Below are 19,170 nucleotides of genomic sequence, written 5' to 3' on the forward strand. Positions count from 1 at the left end.
CGACGGAGGGCAAGGAGCATCGTCGACCCGAGCTCTACCTTGCTGGCGTCCTGGAGGGGTCCCGCCTTGTGACGGAGCAATGTTCGAAGGATGTCATATTCTCATGAGAACATTTGTATTATCCAGTCCTATAATATGGAACAATGATGTTATGTATTATAATGCTTGCGATTTACATTTTACCTCCTATGCAGCTGTTTATGAAATCTGAGGGTTGACCAGTCGTCGGCTTCTGCCCCCACGTAGATAGTACAGAGGTGTTCGGGATAAATCTAAACACTCTTTACTCCACATTTTGGTCCTTAAAGGAGGTGTTTAGCGCAACGAACAAGGCAATCAGACAATGCGGCCTTTACCGCCCTCACTTAGCCATAGGAGTTTGACAATTAAGAAAGTTGGCAAAGCCCCTGGTATTCAAAAGGCCGAACTAGGGGCGCTGTACACGCCTAATCGGAGGAACCGATTCTTCGCAAGAAGCAGAAAAAAATCTCTAATGATTTGGAACCTCTCGAACAGCTGACCAGCTCTCGCCGCATCATGACAGTCAGTTTTCGGCTTTCTCTACTGAGGTGCTCGTCCGGAAGAACCGGGACACAATCGTAGTAGTTCTCCCTTTACTACCCTAGCCGATATAGCGGAACGTAAGGTAGTAAGAACAGGAGCCGGGCAACCCAACAATTGACCAAAGATATGATTCGGAGCCGATGCATATAATGCTATAAGTTCGGGGTGCCGAACTATACTGGAAAAGTGTTCGGACTTTTATTGCCGTAATGCAGGGTGTAATGAAGCCCCTGGCGCAATAATACGTACCATGGTGTACGTGTGCAATAAGTAATATATACAAAGGTGAGGAAACAGGAAAATTAAGTAATAAGCTGACGCCACCATTTATTCACCATTATTATGTAATTAGTACGTCGAGGCGTACTTTGTAGTAATGCGATAAGCAAGTAAAGCTATTTAACATGCCGCAACCGAGGGCGAGTTGCATGCGGGTATGTAAAACAAGTATGGCAATCATTTAATAGAGACCACCTGGGCATTCCCTTGTATGCCAGCGCTCCTTGCCTCCTTGGTGTGTTCTGCAGGGTCGTCCGCATAGACTTCAAAAAGAGAAAAAAAAACTGTAATTAAAAGAAAAAATAAAGGCGTGCGAATCCCAGGGTCGGTCGAGCCGCACTCTGGATCATGAGCGAGTTTATGCCTCCGTCAGTACCCATGGGGTTTTGAGTTCATAGTTATGTACGCGCGGTACAGATGCCATTTCCTCGTCGGGGCTGGGACGGAAGCCGGATTTACTAATTCGGCTCTTGACAAACCGAGCTGCCTTGTTGTAGTGTAGTCCGGACCTTCTTAACGATGTCCAGGGGCTTGGCGGCCGGATTATGGTGCTGCTTGAGAAGGCCGCTCTGTATTTCTGCTGCTAGGGCTGCGCTATGCTCCTCTGTACGGAGGGAATGTTCCGTGTTTCCATTTGCTGTAATGACGCCGCGTGGACCGGGCATCTTGAGCTTGAGATAAGCATAATGTGGCATCGCGTTGAATCTCAAACGTGGTTCATTCGAGCAGTGCGTGGTAGCCGCTGCGGAAGGGGACGATATCGAAGTTTAGCTCTTCGCTTCGGAAGTTATCCAGGGAACCGAAGACCACCTCCAGCATGATCGAGTCCGTACAATGGGCCTCTATGCCTGGTATAACTCCTTTAAAGGTAGTTATCATGGGCTTGATTCGTGAGGGATTAATGCCCATTTTGCATACTGTATCCTGATAGAGCAGGTTGAGGCTGCTACCACCGTCCATTAGGACTCGTGTCATGTGAAATCCGTCGATGATTGGGTCGAGTACCAATGCATCCGAACCGCCATGACGGATGCTAGTTGGATGATCACGACAATCAAAGGTGATCGGGAATGATGACCATGGGTTGAATTTTGGGGCGACTAGCTCTACCGCACAAACGTCCCTGAGTGCGCGCTTGCGCTCCCTTTTGGGGATGTGTGTAGCATATATCATGTTCACCGTTTTGACTTGAGGCGGGAATTTCTTCTGCCCCCAGTGTTCGGCTGCCAGGGCTCCTCGTCTTCGTCCTTGCTCTAAGATCCCCTTCCTTGTTTCTGCTATTTACCTTGCTAGCTTGCTTAAAGACCCGGCAATCTCTGTTAGTATGGTTGGCCGATTTGTTTGGGGTGCCATGTATCTGGAACAGACGATCGAGTATGCGGTCCAAGCTGGATGGTCCTCCGCCGTTCCTTTTATAGGGCTTCTTTCGCTGGCCGAACTTGGAGCCACTAAATCCGGCGTGAACTGTAGTGTCATCGGTGTTATCGCCATTGCTTCAGCGTTTGTGTCTGTTGCGCTGGAGCTTTCTGGTGCTATTTTTGGCCTCGGAGGGGCCTGCTTCATTGGTTGTGTTTATACTGCAAGCCAGCCAACTATCCTCTCCTGCGCAAAAGCGGGTCATAAGTGCCATGAGGTCTGCCATGGACCTCGGCTTTTCTTGGCCGAGGTGGCGGGCGAGCCATTCATCACGGATGGTATGTTTAAAGGCCGCTAGGGCTTCGGCATCCGGATAGTCGACGATCTGGTTCTTTTTGGTTAGGAACCTAGTCCAGAATTTTCTGGCTGACTCTCCAGGTTGTTGAACTATGTGACTTAAGTCATCAGCGTCAGGTGGCCGGACATAAGTGCCTTGGAAGTTGTCAAGGAAGGCTTCTTCCAAGTCCTCACAGCCACCGATGGAGTTTTCTGGCAGGCTATTTAGCCAGTGTCGAGCTGGCCCTTTGAGCTTTGGTGGGAGGTATTTGATGGTGTGGAGGTCGTCTCCATGGGACATGTGGATGAGGAGAATAAAGTCCTCAATCCATACTGCGGGGTCGGTTGTTCCGTCGTATGATTCAATACTGACGGGCTTGAACCCCTCGGGGAATTCATGATCCAGCACCTCATCTGTGAAGCAGAGAGGGTGTGTGGTGCCTCTATATCGGGCCGCGTCACGGCGCACCTCCGATGAAGTCCGTCTGCGGTTATCGGCCCGGGTGTGACTAGGTTTGTCACGTCTGAATAGGTAGCTATCATCCCGAGTCGGGAAGCGTCCTCGCGATCCGTAAATTGATCTGGTGTGTTCTACTCTACTGTCCAGATCCTGCCAAAGGTCGTATGTATGGTCCCAAGCTGTTCTGTCCCTGTTTTAGCGAGGCGGTGGGGTGGGCTGTTGTTCGGCCTGAGTTGACGTCTTATCCCGACCGCGTGGTGGTCGGTCCGCCGCATTATCCCGACCACGTGGTGGTCGGTCCGCATTGCGTGAGGGAGGTATGGGATCTGGTGCCTCCTCACCAAACTGAGGCAGCAGTCTGTGCTTTGGGTAACTCTTGGCTGGGCACTCGAGGCTATTTTCTTCGGCTGCCAGGACATCGGTCCATCTGTCAATGAGTAGGTCTTGATCGACATGGAGCTGTTGCTGCTTTTTCTTCAGGCTTCTTGCAGTAGCTATTAGCTGTCGCTTGAAGCGCTCCTTCTTGAGGGGTGCCTCAGGCACGATAAAGTCCTCATTGCCGAGGCTCTCATCATCCTCGGAGACTGGACGATAAATACTATCGTCTAGGTCATTGGGAATGGCCTGTTTATCAGGGTTATCTTGCCCATTGTCATGTTCCTCCTGTTCGGATGCAGCCTCGACAGGGTCTTCATTGTTTTCGACGTTGCCCGGAGTACTATTTTCTGCGGTGCCAGTGTTGCCATCTTTTGAGCGACGAGGCTTAGAGTGCGTTTAGGGCGCCGACGCTTGGACTGCGTATCAGGAGGTTTATTCGCAACTGGATCTCCTTTGTCTTCGTCGCTAGCTTTTTTAGGTGTGTCGACCATGTACACATCATATGAAGAGGTGGCCGTCCAACGTCCAGTAAATGGCGGGTCTTGGCCTTGCTCCTTGTCGGCATCATCGTCCATACCGTCGATGTCTTCAGAGCCATAATCAAGCACGTCGGTTAAGTCATCGACAGTGGCTATGAAGTGGGTGGCGGGTGGGAAGCTAAATTCCCCATCATCAGCCTCTGGTTCGAACCGAACATAGTTCGGCTGTGAGTCTTTCTCCAAGGACAAGTTTTTTAAAGAGTTTAGTGCATCACCCAAAGGTGAGTGCTGGAAGATGTCTGCGGCGCTAAATTCGAAAATCGATAACCGATCTAGCTCGGTGTCCGCAGGCGTACCCGGTCCGGAATTTATAGCCGGAGACGAGTCCGGCGTTCCATTGACGTAAATATTGCGGGGTGCCGAGTTCGTGTGCGGCTCCAACTACGCGGACTCTGTGGCCTCGGATGGCATGATCTGCTCCGGTTCTAAGGTCGTTGTAGCAACAGGGACCATCGCCTGGATGTGATCCGAAGACAGATTTAAGTCATGTTCATCGGGGCGAGGGGGAACGATCGCTGTGGTCTCAAATCCATTGAAGATCAAGTCTCTGCGGATATCCGCGACGTAATTCAAGCTTCCAAATCTGACCTGGTGGCCAGGGGCATAGCTATCGATCTGCTCCAGATGGCCAAGCGAGTTGGCCCGCAGTACAAAGCCGCCGAACACGAAAATTTGTCCGGGGAGGAAGGTTTCTCCTTGGACAGCGTCACTATAGATGATTGGAGGGGCAATCGAACCTTTTGTTGACGGCACAGTGGAACTCTCAATGAAAGCACCAATGTCGGTGTCAAAACCGGCGGATCTCAGGTAGGGGGTCCCGAACTTTGCGTCTAGGATCGATGGTAACAGGAGACGGGGGACACGATGTTTACCCAGGTTCGGGCCCTCTCTATGGAGGTAATACCCTACTTCCTGCTTGATTGATCTTGATGAATATGAGTATTACAAGAGTTGATCTACCACGAGATCGTAATGGCTAAACCCTAGAAGCCTAGCTTGTATGACTATGGTAATGAGTATATCTTTTCCGGACAAACCCCTTCGGTTTATATAGACACCGAGGGATCTAGGGTTTACATAGAGTCGGCTACATAAGGAATCTTCATAGTCGGTCGCCAAGCTTGCCTTCCACGCCAAGGAGAGTCCAATCGGGACACAGGTACATTCTTCTACCTTTTTGTCTTCACAGCCCATCAGTCCGGCCCATGGATAACAGGTCGGACGCCCGAGGACCCCTTAGTCCAGGACTCCCTCATCCGTCCCTGGCCATGTGATTCGGATCAAGCTTGGTATACCGTGTTTTCACCATGGCCCAGGCCTCTCGCGCACCCTCCTGGCAGGCCGATATTTTCCATAATCGGATACGTCGCCGCGCTCCCTTGAATAGCTCTACAAGCTCCTCCATACTTCCTGGAGGGGAGGCGGATGACCATAAGGCCTTAGCAACACTCCGCATTGCCTGCCGAGCTTGCTCGTGCATTTGCGACAGCCCCTGCAGCAGATCATCCAACAATCCGGACATCTCCTCTTCGGGACGGCCTGTCAGCATACCTGCAAACATAACTTTGTCAGTACCTTTCATCTCCGAACTATTATAAGGTAAGTTTGGTCACATACTGAATATGCCGCCTCGCAGCCTTTTGTTCTCCTTCATAGAGTCGACCAGTTGGGCTCGCACAGTTTTCAGTTCCTCGCCCAGCTGGATGTTGGAATCCTGGAGTTTGTTTTTCTCCTCTCTAACTCGGGTCAGAACGCGCTCGCCTGCGGCATGTAGTCTTTTCGCCTCTTTCTCTCCCATTTGAGTGGCCTTCAGTTTCTCTTCCAGTTGGTCCGACGACCCTGTCAGGAGACAAGCAACAATATCAGCACAACTGGCATATAATCATTGTTTCTTGATGGAGGGAAATATTACTAGAGGATGCCTTCTTGAACTTTTCCAATTTGGTGGTAGCAGCAATTAGCTGTGTCCGGCACTTTTCCATCTCTTGGGCTAGCAGGTCGTTCTTCTCCGTAAGAACCTGGTTATACAACGATCCTTAAATCATTTGTACCAACTGCTTCAACTCTCGGGGGCTGCTGGCACATGGTTATCAAATTCGGACAAGGTAAACCTACCTGCACATCTTTTAAATGCTGCTCGAATGCTGTTAAGCCCATCTCGAGCAGCCTGGATGTATGCATTAGCCGAGTTGAATGCGCCGAATGCCTCTTTTGAGAAGCGGGGATTTCGTAAAACGGCCCTCCAGCGCCGATGATTCATGGCACTCTCCACTTTTGAGTTGGTAACGGACATATCTTCCGAGCCCTCAGCAGAAGGACAGTCCAGCGCCACTCCCATATCGGGCCCCGTCTCGTCGGCTGGGACCGAATCCTGGCTATTGGGAGTACGACTGGTCGGGTCTCCAGACACAGTCTGTCGAGCCTTTTGTCTGATACAAGACAAACATATGAGTCACAGTTGGACGCGACTGCTAAAGAACATAGTTACGAACCCATACCTCTTCGATGAAGGCTCGACCGTATCTTTGTTTACCTTCCTCTTTGAAGGCCCGCCCGGCATGGGGGCTGCTCTCTTTGGAGATGCCCCTGGGGCAGCACGACGCACCAAACGCCGATGTAACACCCATGATGCGGCTATATCTCCGACGTGTCGGAGCACGACTTAGAGGCATAACCGCATAGCAGGCATGTCACAAGAGGGGTAATCTTTACATATCCCATGTACTGAATAAGAAAGGTATAAAGAGTTGGCTTACAATCACCACTTCACACAATACATAAATATAGCATTACATCATCCAGATACAACCAAGGTCCGACTACGGAACCAAATAAAGAAAGACAACCCTTAATGCAAAAGATCCTCGATCGCCCCAACTGGGCCCCACTACTGATCGTCCGGAAAGGAAACATAGTAACGTCCCGAATCCTCATCGAACTCCCACTTGAGTTCGGTCGCGTCTCTTGCAATGGCATCATCGGCACCTGCATCTGGCTTTTGGAAGTAATCTGTGAGTCACGGGGACTCAGCAATCTACACCCTCGCGATAGAGACTATTTAAGCTTATGGGTAGGAAAAGGTAGTGAGGTGGAGCTACAGCAAGCACTAGCATATATGGTGGCTAACTTATGCAAATGAGAGCGAGAAGAGAAGCAAAGCACAAAGATCAAGAAGTGATCATGAAACTACTTACGTTCAAGCATAACACGAGACCGTGTTCTCTTCCCGGACTCCGCCGAAAAGAGACCATCACGGCTACACACGTTGTTGATTCATTTTAATTAAGTTAAGTTTCAGGTTCTCTACAACACACATTAACAAATTCCCATCTTCCCATAACCGCGGGAACGGCTTTCGAAAGTTCAAAACCCTGTAAGGGTGTCCCAACTTAGCCCATCACAAGCTCTCACGGTCAACGAAGGATATTCCTTCTCCCAGGACGACCAGATCAGTCTCGGAATCCCGGTTACAAGACATTTCGACAATGGTCAAACAAGACCAGCAAAGCCGCCCGATGTGCCTACAAATACCGATAGGAGTCGCACGTATCTCGTTCTCAGGGAATGTAGGGTGGTAGGTGCGACATATCCCAACGGGTGGCTTATCATTGTGGGAGCCAGTAAGACGTCGTCGGTGCCTGGAAACGGGATGAGGCGAAGACATGCACGCCGGCGAATCTTACCCAGCTTCGGGGCTCTCCATGGAGATAACACCCCTACTGCTGCTCTGCGGGGTCTCCGCATGGTCACTAGATGAACAAGTAGCTACACGATGCTCCTTGAGCTGTTTTGCGAGAGGAGGAAGAAGGGCTCTGCTTGCTCTCTTCTTCTCCCTACGTGGTGTCTAAAACTAGCAGGGATCCATCCCCTTTGCATGGGTGTCCCGGGGGGTTTATATAGGCCTACCCCCGGGGGTACAATGGTAATCCGGCTAGGCATGGGGCCCAGCCGTCTGTGTCTTCGCTCTCCGGCTTCTGCGCCGGCTGCTGGGGCCCGTCAGCTGGTGGGTCCCGCCGGCTACCGGCTCCTTGGTCGATAGGCAGGCCCCACTATCCAGGGCCTTGTCGGTGGCTAGTTACTGTTGCTCAATCTTGGTGACGAGGGCTTCGCCGAGGTAAGCGTGGCTACAGTGCTGCCGCCCGGCGGGTGACCACTCTAGCCTCACCGCGTCTTGTCTCCTTAATGGGGCGTCTCCTTTGAGGGGGTGGCAAGCCGGCTGGAGAGAGCCAGCTCCGTCTTGGGCCGACTGGGGGAGGCCAGGCCGCCTTCGGGTGTCTCTCTACCCGAAGGGGACCCCCGCCCGTGGGCCGTACTGGTAGCCCGTCATGGATGACATCAGGGTCAACGTGGCAACAGTGCTGCGCCGGACGGGTCATGGCCACCCGTATGGCGCACTGTGCCAGGTGCGCTCCGGGATTCGGGGGTGGCAGGCTTCACTGTAGCCACGCCCCGTCACATCGCCGTTATGTGGATGCAGACTTCGAGGGTACGGTCTTGACCGCTTTATGGGAGCCGGCTCCTTGGAGTCGGCCTTCTCGCAGCCGGCTCCTCGGAGCTGGCCCTCCCGTGGCTTTCTTCATGAGGGCTGAAGTCAGGCCGCCTTCCAATAGCCGGCCTGGGAGACAGCCGGCCAGGGGAAGGCGGCCCCATGTCTTGGATTCTTGAGAGCCGGATCGGCTCGTAATTTTTGCAGAAAGGCCAGGGGGAGCCAGCTAGGCTACCCGTGGTCACTTACTCCGACAGTAGTCCCCGAAGCTGAGCGAGCTTTGAGGCTGATAAAGGGACGAGAAGCTTGGTCAGCTTCCTATCCTGAGGGGCCGGCTTTGCTTGTGCGCGCCGACTTCGGAGAGCTCCGTTTCTCGTAGACGGGAACGCGGTCGACCTGCGAGCTGTCCGCAGGCCATCCCACGAGCCATGTGGCAAGGAAACCCTGCCAGTGCGCGCGCGCGATGGGACGCCGCTGTAGGCCCGGGTCCGCCACTACTAGGCCTCGGCCCGAGCGTGGATCTTCTGCGGCCCATGCGGACCGCTCGCCTTCCCGCAGCGATTTTATTACGCCATTAGGGCGTAATAATCGCGGGACGGGGGGAGTGGGCACAGTTGATCCCCACGTTCCCTCACGCCATGCCTCCTCGGCTCCGCCACGCGGTCTATAAGTAGGGGGAGGAGGGGGAGCGGCAGAGGCTCGCACGCTCTCCCTCGCTCTGCCCCCTCTCGTCTTCCTTCTTCTCCTTCCCGCCGCCGCAGTAACTCTTTGCCGTGCCGTTTCGCCGCCGCATCACCTTGCTTCTTGCCGCGCTGCCCCATGGCGCTGTCAAGCTCGCGGGATGGCTCCAACGTCCATGAGGACCACGTCGAGTTCCTCCGCCAAACGCGACGCCTGCCCGGCGAGGACTTCGTTCGGGTTCGTCTAGCGCCAGAGAAGGAGATTTCGCCGGCACCGGAGGAGGGCGAGCGGGTGATCTTCCGCTCGCACTGCCTGCGCGGCTTCGGCCTTCCGGCGAGCGGGTTCCTCCGAGCCTTCCTCGAATTCTACAACCTCCAGCCGCATCACCTCACGCCCAACACGGTGATGCTGCTGTCGGCCTTCGTCACGCTGTGCGAAGGCTTCCTTGGGGTCCTCCCCACGCTCGAGCTCTGGGCGGAATTCTTCCAAAGCAAGCTCGGCAGCATCGTCGCGGGCGTGCCTGCCCCTTGCGGAGCTTTTATCGCCATGAGGTGGGCGAGCGAGAACAACCCGTTCCCGCCCATCCCGCCGATCCAGTCGGTGAAGCTCTGGCAGAAGTCATACTTTTACGTGAAGAATGTCGCGCAGCAAGGCGACTATGTCAACCTGCCGGCTTATGAAGCCGGCCCGCCGGCTGGGAGGCGACCTTCGTGGAGCTACCGGGCCAGGTCGTTGTCTCAGGCCGGGAACGCAGCCGTCTCCCGGCTTCGGGTGATGATCCAATCGGAGAGCCTGACCGGAGCCGACTTGGTGGCCGCCTTCGTGGAGCGCCGGGTTCTTCCCCTCCAAAGCCGGCCTCACATGGTTTGTCAGATGAGTGGCCGCTTCGACCCAAGCCGGCTGAGCACCATGGAGATGCCTCATGCGGAGGTCTCCTACATGGTGAACTATATCTCCAACTGCAAGCTCGCCGAGGACTGGCGGTACGGCAAGGGGCCGTACTCTCGCGCCAACCATCCGCCCGTCGTAAGTTCTTTCTTCTTTTCTTCCTTTGGTAGCCGGCCTCATGATAGCTGGCCTCTGATCAGTCGGTTTGCCCCTAGCAAAACCCTCTCCTTCCGTCGATGACCGGGGCCGTAGGGGTAGAGCGCCAGCTCGTCCCTGACCGCACGGTGGACGACGCCGACAACCCGGACTTGGGAGCGGCCGCCATGGAAGACGCCATCGTGGGGGAAAGCGACGAGGCCGGAGGCGCGGGGCTCACAACCGGCTTCGAGGACTGACTGGATGATGCCGAGGTCGAAGTCGCCCCACGCCGCCAGCCGGCACCTGATCATCAAGGTGCGAGCTCGTCCGCCACGCCGGCTGCTGGCAGCGGCGCCCAGAAGCGCCGGGCCGTGTCGATCCTCTTCGGCAGCCGGCCGAAGAAGTCCAAGGCTTCCACAGCGGCGACCAAGCGAGATGAGGCGGCCGCGAAGGCGGCCCGCTTCTGCAAGGCGGTGAAGCAGTCGCAGGCGATCTCAGCGTAAGTCGTCGAATGCTTGGATACATATTTTTTGTTGTTCTTTTCGATTGAAAACTCTTCTAAACCTTTCTTTGCTCGCCGGACAGGGCGCCGCTTTCCCTTGAGCGGGGTCCGGGCGGCTCCGTAGTCAGGCCGACTGGAGGGTCTTCAGGCTCCCGCCACGTGGATCCCCGCGCCGACCTCAGGGAGGCCACAGAGCAGAACGCACGAGAGGTGCGGGAGGAGTGGGAGGCGGCGGAGCGAAGGGCCGCCCAGGCGATGAAGGAGCAGGCCGATGCAGCAGCCAAGGCCCGGGTGGAGGCGGAAGCTGTGGAGACGGAGGCGGAGGCTTCGCACAACCAGCCTCCGCTGCTAGCCATTCCCCTCCGCGCCGTGGCCCCTAACATTCCTGTGCCTCCGCTGGAGGAGGTCGACCAAGAACCGCCGGTGATGGAGCGGAGGGAGGACTCCGTGATCTTCGTGGAGGGGGCGCCGCCGGCAGCGCCAACCGGAGCGGGCCAAGGCGGCCAGTCGGCTGCGGCGCCAGAGCAGCCGGCCGGGGGTGAGCCGGAAGCAGGAGCCGGCCTCGAGGTGCAGTCGGTAACGCGCCGGCGTGCAGGGGGAGGCACTGCTGCGCCGGAGCCGCACCAAGCTACGGGTGCCAGCCAGACGGCGGAGGCCTTGGAGGCGGCCAGCACCGGCACGTCCGAGTGGACTCCCAGCGGCGGGACGGGCGAGCTGAATGTGGCAGCCCAAGAGGTTCGGAACCGGCTTTAGGCCCAAGCTGCCTCGCTGCAGCAATATACCCAGGAGTTCCTTGCGACACGGGCCATCATCCGGGTGAGTCTTCTATCTTTGGTTGTTTTGTTCTCTTGATTTCTTCCGTGGGGGCGCGTCAGCGCACCCACTGGGTGTAGTCCCCGAGATTCGGGCCGAGTGCTGAGCAGTCGGGTCGGATCTTCCTTGACGACTACCTTATTCTCGCCTCCTGTCTAATCTTCCAGGAGTATCATAACCTCCACGCTGCCGCCTTCAACTCCCAGGCTCAGGAGCTGGGTCGGAGAACCGAAGACCTGATCAGCAGCCGGAGTACGTACTTGGTTTCGTTCATCTCCTGTGGGGGCGCGTCAGTGCACCCACTGGGTGTAGTCCCCGAGATTCGGGCCGACTGCTGAGCAGTCGGGTCGGATCTTTCCTGACGACTTCACCTTACTGGTTTTTCTTTTGTCTTTCGTGCTCGCAGAAGCCAATGCCGACTTAAGGGGGCAGCTCAGCGAGGCGCATGCCGCCCTTCATGCCAAGGAAACCGAGTACGACGCCTTGGTCCTGGAGCGTGACCGCCTGGCAAAGAAGCTAGCTGACCAGGAGGAGAGCCACAAGGCGGCTCTGAAGAAGGCGTAGGATAACGAAGCCGCCTTGAAGGCCGAGTTCGAGACTGAAGCGGCGGGCTGGGCTGAGACCAGGCAAGCGCTGAATGAAGGCTTCGGCCGTATTGAGGATTTGATTGACGGTAAGCCGCCTTCCTCGCTCCTTGCCTGCCCCTTGCCACCTGACTTGTGTTCTGACTTGAGCTGCTTTTTATTCTCTGTGCAGACTACTTTCCGTGCTACTCCGTCTTCGCCGCCCAAACCATCAAGGCCCATCGCGAAGCGCGCCGGCAGGCGGGGGCTGAAGTCGCGCCGGACGCGAGTCGGTCGCTCGAAGAGCAACTCTTGGCGGTCCAAGCGCGGCTGCAGCCGGCTCATCGTATGCTCCGCCGCCTCCAGCGCGCCGGAGCGCAGGTGTTGGCCGCCCTCTGGCCAAGCGAGACGGTTCCCCGCACCCCGAGTCGGACTGCCGACTGGCTGGAGGTTGCAGTTGGCCGCTTCGAGGCCTGGAAAGCGTCGGCGGCCCGGCTTGGAGCTGGGCGGGCGCTGGAGTTCGTCCGAGCTTGGTATCCGGGGCTGAACCTGGACCAGCTGCGCACCTGGCGGCTGGAGGCCGACGAAGAGCTAGCGGAGGTGCGGCCGGCTATCGCTTAGCGTGCATCGACAATCGCCGAGTGTACTGACATCAGCGTCTTCGCTCCCGAGATTAATGATGACGGCGTTGCCCAGCCGGAGGAGTGGTTCGGGCTGGACCCGGCGGCGGGTGAAGACTCGGCAGAAGAGATCGCCTCCCGCGACGAAGGCGAAGATGATGAAGGAGAGGAAAGCGAAGACGTCGAGCCGGCCGGTGGAACAGCCAGCCAGCCTCAGCCTGACCGTGCCTCCAGCAACGAGGCGCGCGCAAGCGCGCCTTCTGCGGGAGGCGGTGATCATGCCGAGGTTCACCAGCCGGCCACTCCTCTAGCCGGCACTGCCGTCTCCACCGACCTGCCCGGCTCGTCAGTCGCTCCACTGGATTAATCTGCCATCCTTATTTTTTCCTGCTTGTTGCCTTCTGAACAATTTTATTAAGCTTCCGCAGTTCCGCCCACTGGGGGTGTATCCAAACTATGTTGAATGCTGGCCTTTTGAAGGTCTTTTATGTAAATATTATCGTGTGCATGTTTGGTTTCCATTCACGTATGCTTTCTATCCTTAGGTTGTTTCCTTTGCCGCCTTCCCCTTCTGGGAAGGCAAGTACTCGAGCTTTCTTAGATTGGAGTGAGATGAATGGAAGTCGGCCGGCTGGCTACTCTGGTAGCCGGTCGGCGGTGGGAGAAAAACCGGCTTTTGTTATATTAGTCCATTAGTCCCTAGCCGTTTTTCGTGTGGGCACCCGTTCCTGCCCTTAACTCTTGCCAGCCGGACAGCCGGTTCTTCGAACTGCGACTTTTGGCAAGAGAAGGCTTGGGAGCCGGCACACTACTTGTCTGACTGCGGGTAGGACTTCTAATATAACTCCAGGCGGCCAGTCCTTGGGCCGACTAGTCGAACCCGGTGCCGGACGGAAAAAAGTGAATGCAATGACAAGGCCATAAGCATGATACTTTTCATTTATAGACAAAAGATGACAGTCCCCGAGCTCTCCTCGGGGGCCCTATTGTCTCGTACTTAGTACAAAAGTTAGCGTGATACATACTGCATTTCAGCTGTAAAACCTTCGGAGGAGGTTGGTGTTCCATGGTCGTTCCGACTCTTGCCGAAGTCGTCTCTCTTTCGTGCCTTCGGCTTCAGCGCGTCGATCAGGTAGTAGGAGTCGTTGCCTAAGGCTCTGCTGATGATGAAGGGGCCCTCCCAAGGTGCCGAGAGCTTGTGCTGGCCGGCTGTTCGCTGGATCAGCCAGAGCACAAGATCGCCCTCTTGGAAGGATATTGGCTTGACCTTCCGGCTATGGTAGCGGCGCGGGCCCTGCTGATAGATGGAGGACCGGCTGAGGGCCAACAGTCGGCCTTCTTCCAGCAGGTCGACGCCGTCTTCTCGTGCTTCCTTGGCCTACGCTTCTGTGTACATGGTTACCCGAGGCGATTCGAACTTGATGTCGGTTGGGATGACAACCTCGGCACCATACACGAGGAAGAAAGGGGTGAAGCCGGTTGACTTGTTTGGTGTAGTGCGCAGACTCTAGAGGACAGCCGGCAGCTCATCGAGCCAACAGCCGGCTGAACGCTCCAGTGGTATGATTAGTCGGGGCTTGATGCCGGAAAGGATGAGGCCGTTGGCCCGCTCGACCTGGCCGTTTGAGTGCGGGTGGGTGACGGACGCTAGGTCCAAGCGGATGCCTTGCATTGCGCAGAAACGTGCCAAGGCTCCCTTGGCGAAATTCGTGCCATTGTCGGTGATGATGTTGTGTGGCACGCCGTACCAAGTTGTTATATCTGCGATAAATGTGACGGCAGTCGGCCCATTTAGCTTCTTGATCGGCTTTGCTTCAATCCATTTGGTGAATTTGTCCACGGCGACAAGCAGATGTGTCATGCCGCCGCGCGCCGTCTTGAATGGGCCCACCATGTCTAGTCCCCAAACGGCGAAGGGCCAAGTGAGGGGAATGGTCTTGAGTGCTGAAGCCGGCATGTTTTGCTTGGAGCTGAAGAGTTGGCACCCTTTGCAATGTTTAACTAACTCCTTGGCGTCATCCAAAGCAGTCGGCCAAAAGAAACCATGGCGGAAGGCTTTGGCGACGAGTGATCTTGAGGCCGCATGGTGGCCGCATTCTCCTTGGTGGATGTCTCTGAGGATTGCAATGCCCTTCTCTTGCTCAACGCATCGCTGGAGGACTCCAGTGACACTGCGCTTGACGAGTTCTCTGTTGATGATTGTGTATGCTCCGGCTCGGTGTTGGACTTGTCTTGCCTCTACTTCGTCAGCCGGCAGATCTTGGTTTATTAGGAAGTTGAGGATGGATTGAGCCCATGACGGAGCTGCGACTTCTTCTATTGCCAAAACGGCTACTGCGACCAGGGCGGGCGGGCTGGGCGATGAAATGCTGGAGTCGGCCGCCGCCTATTGTGTTGGTGTAGTCTCCGGGCCGACTACCGCAGTCCCCGAGCCGGGTGAGGCAGTCCTCGGGTCAGGCGTAACTATGGAAGTCCCCGAGCCGCCTGCTGACGTCCCTGGGCCGACTATCGAAGTCCCCGGGTCACCTGCTCTGCTCTTCGAGCCGGACCCGGCCGCGTCGGGGTCAAGCGGCACGAAGATGGAATCAGACTCTGGAGACGGCTTGATAGACGGCTTGAGGAGGCGTTGTAGAGAGACGCCGGTTGGTATTGCTTGCCGGGTGGAGCCTATTCGAGCCAGAGCATCAGCTGGCTCGTTGTCGGCTCGCGGTATGTGGAGGAACTCGCATCCTTCAAAATACCCACTGATCTGCTGAACGAGGAAGCGGTAGCTTGCCATATTTGCGTCCTTGGCGTCCCAGTTGCCGGATGATTGCTGGACCACCAAGTCCGAGTCGCCATAACATAGGATCCGGCGAATGCCGAGCTCTTTGGCAAGCCGGAGCCCGTGTATGAGCGCCTCGTACTCGGCTACATTGTTGGAGGCGGCAAAGTGGATTTGCAGCGTGTATCTGAGCTTATCGCCTTTGGGAGAGGTGAGGACGATGCCGGCTCCCAAGCCGGTGCACATCTTGGACCCATCGAAGTGCATGCGCCAATGAGTGGAGTCGGGAGCCGGCGGCAGGTACTGGGTCTCGGCCCAGTCGACGAGTGTCAGGACCCCGACTCGATGTCACATCGATCTAGCCTGTAGCACCTCATATCACTTTGCGGCCTCACGCACGGTATCCCCACGGGTGTCGCCTTACCTTTGCCCGGGACCGTTTGCGCCTTTTGGCTCACGTATATGATAGTGTCGCTAGCATCCATATGATAAGGAGCCCGGGCTGACATGACTAGTCGTAAACCCAAAGTGGCACAGACTTACAGGGACAGGCATCCATGACCCAGCATCGAACGTGTCGGTCATCAGCGAGTGAATCCAGGCTGTAGCACTGGGCTAGCAGGACTCCGGTGAACCGGGCTGTAGCGGGCTAACAGGACTCCGGTATTCATCGCGTGACATTTCCCCGAAGGGACAGACACAGGAACGAAGAAGGACACATGCCGGCCAGCCTAAGTGTTCCGGAGCAGTAGCAAGCTACCATGGCTCGGTGGAAACACTAGGAGACATTTCCCGGTAAGAGAGGCTACTAAAGATAAACAACTAGATAGTCAGATCCCACACAAACCAAGCATTTCAATAACATACACACAATATGCTCGATATGTGCAATACAACATGGTATCACAAAATGACTCTACGACTCAAGTAGTTTATTCATTAGGCTCCGAGGAGCGAGATATTACAAACAGGGGTCTCATGACCCAACAATCAGAGCATACAAATCAAAGCACAAGCGGAAGCTATCATGTCTGAGTACAGACATCTATAAATGAAAAAGGCTGAGAAGCCTGACTATCTACCAGATCCTGCCGAGGGCACAAGATCGTAGCTGAGGTAACAAGCTAAACGTCGAAGTCCAAGCGGAACTAATAGTGAGACTGAAGTCTCTCTGCAAAAACATAAAATAGGCAAACGTGAGTACAAATGTACACAGCAAGACTTACATCAGAACTAACTACATATGCATCATTATCAACAAAGGGGTGGTGGGGTTTAACTACAGCAAGCCAACTTTGACTCGGTGGCTATCCTGAACTACGACTGCAAGTAACTCTTTTGGGTGGCGCACACGAGTCCACATATTCACCATATCAATACACCACTATGGATCCGCTCCCGTCTCCCTACGGGAATGCCATCCATAGCACTCACGCTTATCTTGCATATTTTAGAGTATCCACTTTCACTTGTCTATGAACTGATATAAGCAACCCAGAAGTCCTTTACCGCGGACACGGCTATTCGAATAGATGATGTTAACCCTGCAGGGGTGTACTTCTTCACACACGCTCTCACCACTTACCGCCGTTTACACGACATGTACTCGGCAACCTTCAAGCGGAAGCCCAACGTGGGTGTCGGCCACGACCTACCTAATCACCTAAGTCTCTAGTCCAGGTTTATTGCCTATTCGGGTTCCATCCATGAGGAGATCCGGCCGGAGTTTCGCTCACAGCCCCAAACGATGTGTACAGGGTTCCGTGACACCAAACGGGCGCCCGGTATACCCGGCCACGTGCCTACCGCATCACAGCCCACCCCTACGGTCAGCGCTGCGCACGGCCTCCAGCATACTACAAACACCAGAAACTACTTGCAACTCCTGGACAGAGGACAAGGGTGATCAAGAAGCCGAGAGGGTCCATTGGTTTCGGGCCCAGTGCGTGGTAGTAGCTGAATCATGGATCACAAACACAGAACTCAGTTCCTGAGGACGGCTGCAATGAGACAACCCACCATGTACTCCTACATGGCCTCTCACCGCTACCTTTACCAAATCGTGTTCACACACTTAGCTCACACACAGTAGGACATGTTCACACGCCTCTGATTCATCCCCGATGAATCAGACCTGACTCAACTCTAAGCAGTAGCAGGCATGACAACAAACATAAATGAGTAGGCACATCAGGGCTCAAACAACTCCTACTCATGCTAGTGGGTTTCATCTATTTACTGTGGCAATGACAGGTCATGCAAAGGATAAAGGGGTTCAGCTACCGCAACAAGTAACAGTTGAATCGTTGTTGTCCTAATGCAGTAAAAGAGAGCAGGAGCGAGAGAGTGGGATTGTATCGGAATGAACAAGGGGGGTTTGCTTGCCTGGCACTTCTGAAGATAACATTGAGTCTTCATCAGTGTCAACGATCACATCATCGGTATCACGTCTATCGAGAGGGGACAAATACCGGCAACACAGAAGGGAACACAAACAATGCGATGCACAATATGGTGCATGATCATGACATGGCAAAATGAATGTGTTTTGGGCTAATGCAACTAGCAACAGATTAAATGAAGTTGGTTTGAATACAAGATTCAAATTCAAACTCCATATGTGATTATTCAAATGCCATTTAATTGATTTGTGCTAAACAGCAGCTATAAGTTGTTCTAACATGCATGAAAATGGTACAGATGGATTCCTTGAATTTTTCTGATAATTTTTCATATATAATTTATTTAATTTGGAGTTACGGTTAATTTTCTATGATTTATTGAAGTTTTAGGCATTTTCTGGAATTTCGTGATTATTTTTAAATCCAGAAAATGATTTATTGCGTCAGCACTAGGTCATGCTGATGTCAGCAGGTCAACTAGGCGGGTCCAGGTCAAACCTGACCAGTGGGGTCCACTGGTCAGTGACTGGGGCTGGATAGTGCCAATGACAGGTGGGGCCGGGTCAACAGACACGTCAGCACGGTCAAAGCTGACGTGTGGGCCCATGGTGGTTAGGTTAACACTTAACAGAAAATAATAAAGATTAACTAAGGCGTGGGGCCCATACGTCAGTGGCTCTGGGGAGGGTTAGCTGGGTCATTAGTGGTTAACTAGACCGGGGTTAGGCCGACGGCTCGTCGCCGGCGAGGTCAGTGGCGGCGGAGCGCGTCGGGTTTCGCCCACAGGCGACCATTTGGACGGCGGATTGGTCCTACGCGTAGCTGGGGGTCGCGCGCGTCTAGTAGTGCAAGTGGGAGGAGCTGGGGTGGAGCGGGCTCGCCGGAGTCGAGCTCGTGGCGGCGGCCGGAGTTCGGGCAACGGCGGGTTCGGCGCTATGGTGCATGGGAGGAGGGGTTGGTGGGCGCTACGGGCTCCTGGGAGTGCTCTGAGTACGACTGCGTGCTCGGTTTGGACGGAGGTGAACCAAAACGACGACGGCGACAAGTCCGGCACTGGTGAGGTCTCGGTCTCGACGGAAACGACGGATACGACGAGCTAATGGACATGGGAGAAGGGGGGGTCGGTAGAGAAGCTCACGGCGGGGTCGTCGGTGATCTCGGAGAGCTCGGGGAGGCGTCGGAGGCGGCGAATTGACGGCGGCGGTCCTCGGTGGCCGAGGAGGGGAAAAGCGTCGGGACGGCGCTTCGGGGCTTCTCCGGTCGCGTGAGCCGACGGGGAGGTCGAGGGAGGCACTGCGGAGCTCAGGAGCATGTCGGGGAGGAGAGGGGGTGGCTGTGGTCATGGCTACGGCGAGCGGCGCTCTCAGGTGCGTTCGGTGACGAGAGGGAGGGAGAGCAGAG

The sequence above is a fragment of the Triticum dicoccoides genome, chromosome 4A, assembly GCF_002162155.2.
Source record: "Triticum dicoccoides isolate Atlit2015 ecotype Zavitan chromosome 4A, WEW_v2.0, whole genome shotgun sequence".
NCBI lineage: Eukaryota > Viridiplantae > Streptophyta > Magnoliopsida > Poales > Poaceae > Triticum > Triticum dicoccoides.